Raw genomic sequence first — 2,786 nt, 5'->3', positions numbered from 1 at the left:
ATTGCTCCAGCCAGCCAATCCCCCAGGTCTGCTGCTCATATATATCAGCTCTTTTGGAGGCTGCTGGTGTTTCTCGTTTGTTCAGGGTGTTCTGGTGTGAGCTGTGTCATGTTCTTGTGTGTCTGTGCAAGTTTCCGTGTTACGGGGGTGTGATCTGTGCCTTGCAGGTGCTAATTTATGAGCTAGTATTAGGTAGGACCCTAGGTTCCAGCGCAGGATGTCCTTATTAGGATGATCGCTCTGCTGCAGGCAAGTTTCCTGGGGTCAGTTGTCTTATTAGAGTAGGAACTCACAAGACTATAAGGACCTTTGAAGTGGGCTTGCAGGTTTAAGTATCTTGGCCAAAATATAAACTAATACCTCGTACATTCTATAGGTACTCAATCTGGCTATGTGTGCAGGTATGCAGGTCAGTGTTTTGTGCGCTTGGCAATCTTTGGTTAATGCCTATCCATGAGTATGTAGTCTGTTTCCCTGTCCTGTGGTCCCATCTGAGTTTGTCTATTCACAAGTATGAGTGCAGCTCTGTTCTGCGGTTCTGTCTGAGTTTGCCTGTTGGCGAGTGTGAAGTCACTTTCACAGCGTCCGTACTCCGTCTGAGTTCCGGAGAGTCTGTGTTCTGTCTAAATTCCTGAGTCCCTGAGTGCACTTCTGCAATTCCGTCTGAGCTCCTGAGTTCTGAATTTCCATGTTCCATCTGAGTTCTGTCTGAGTTTCTGTGTGAGAAAGATGTAACATTGATCTTTCCTGTGCTATTGAAGGAATAAAAGATTGTAGGCTATTTAGAAGCAGAGATATGGTAAGGGAACACTTAGCTAATATAAATGAATTCAAGTCTCTTGGTCCAGATAAATTACATCCTTGGGTGTGGAAGGAAGCAGTGGAGGTAATTGCTAAACCACTCGCCATTATCTTTGAAAATTCCTGGAGAACAAGAGAAGTCCCAGAAGATTGGAGAAGGCAAATGTTATCCCTATCTTTAAAAAGGGAAGAAGGTGGATCCAGGCCTGTGAGCCTGACTGGTCTGTATATATATATATATATATATACACACATATTAGCAATGTTCTCCAGAGGGGTGGCAAAAACACGCAGAGGCTGCAGGTCCTCCTGGGGCAGCAGGGCGCTGGGCTTCACGGTCAGGGCACGTACCCCAGGCTGGTTGTCCGGTTGCCGGGGGCACGGGTGGCTGGTCGGTGTGGTCCACGCGCTCGTGGGTCCAAGCGGCGACGTGCACGCGCCTGTGAGTGCAGCTCCATGCACGAGCCCCTGTTTATGGTATTCTGCTGGGAGGTAGTCGCCTCCCTCTTTCCGCCCCTGGGTGGAGGCTTCTGTTTATAAGGCTGGCAGTGAGGTCCATTCACTGCCAGTTATTGGTGTCTGTCAGCGTGCTAGCATCCTGCCTCTGTCAGTCTCCTGTTTGTCAGCTTTTGCTATATCTGCCAGGTTCTCCCATCTGCCTCGGTCTGCCGGTATTTCCTGTTCGTTTTCTTCATCTGCCCTTCCTATCGGTATTCTACCCAGTTCCATCTTGGTATGCCAGTTTCCCCTCTCGGTCCCTAGTGAAGTTGCCTGCCTGGGCTTAGCCAGGAGTGGAGTGGAGTCATTTTCAGGATCTAGTGGGCGTGATTCAAGACCTGACCGGTCGTATGGTGGCCCAGGAGCGGCGGGTGTTGGCGCAGGTTCCTGCCGCCCCGTCTATCTCTGAGCCCAAGGGTCCCCTCTGTCCGGGAAGAGAAGCAAGTTTTTTGTTTTTCAGCAGGCATGTAGACTACATTTCTGGATGCGTCCCGGATCCTCCAGCTCAGAGTCCCAGAAGGTGGGATTGATTATGCCCCTACTGCGAGGTCCCCCCCCCCCCCCCCCCCAGACATGGGCCTACTCCTTACCTGAGAGTTCGACTAGCCTGCAGTCTGTTGATTCGTTTTTTCAGGAACTAGGAGGTATTTTTGATGAGCTGGACCGGGCGGGGTTGGCAGTTTCCCACCTCATGGCTTTGCGTCAGGGGCAGCAGTGTGCTGAAGACTATTGCTCTAAGTTTAGACAGTATACCGGTAAAACCTCCTGGAACAATGGTGCCATCAAAGATGTGTTTTTGTTGGGTCTTTCTGATGCTGTCAAGGATCTAATTATTTCCCATCCCGCTCCCATAACACTTAAGGAGGCGATGAAATTGGCAGTAAAGGCTGACAGGAGACTGAGATCTGGAGAAAAGGAACGTCAGGCCTGTGAATCTAGGGAGTCCTGCAGACCCGCTCCCACTTCTCCCATGCCAACTCCTGGGGCCAAGCCTATGGAAGTGGACCAGCTAAGTCCCGGGGAATGGTGACGGTTCCGGATGACTCACCGTCTTTGCCTCTGCTGTGGGAAAACCGGACATCGGGTAGGAACCTGTCCACAGAAGCAACAGCAACATCAGTCTGAACCAGCGGAAAAACTACAGATCGTAGGCGGTTGTCGGGAGGATCGCCTAGGATCACAGGTACTCCCTAGGTTGTTGGCGCCTTGTCAGGTTGGCTTCCAGAATTTTATTTGGTCCGGTCAAGCCTATTTTGATTCGGGTGCTGCAGTCAATCTGATTAATTTAAATTTTGTCAGACCTCTGATGACCAAATTTTTCATGCTGGAGCCCCGCATACGCTTCATCAGTATTGATTCTACCCCTCTGTCCGCAGCTGTTGTCCAATGGAGGACCATTCTACAGCTCACTGTGGGTGCTCTCCATTCTGAGAACCTGTCTTTCCTGGTTATGGAAAAGATGTCTGTTGATGTGGTGCTTGGTATGC

Source organism: Eleutherodactylus coqui, chromosome 6, assembly GCF_035609145.1.
Source record: "Eleutherodactylus coqui strain aEleCoq1 chromosome 6, aEleCoq1.hap1, whole genome shotgun sequence".
Taxonomy (NCBI): domain Eukaryota; kingdom Metazoa; phylum Chordata; class Amphibia; order Anura; family Eleutherodactylidae; genus Eleutherodactylus; species Eleutherodactylus coqui.
Note: the sequence above shows the minus strand (reverse complement) of the source record.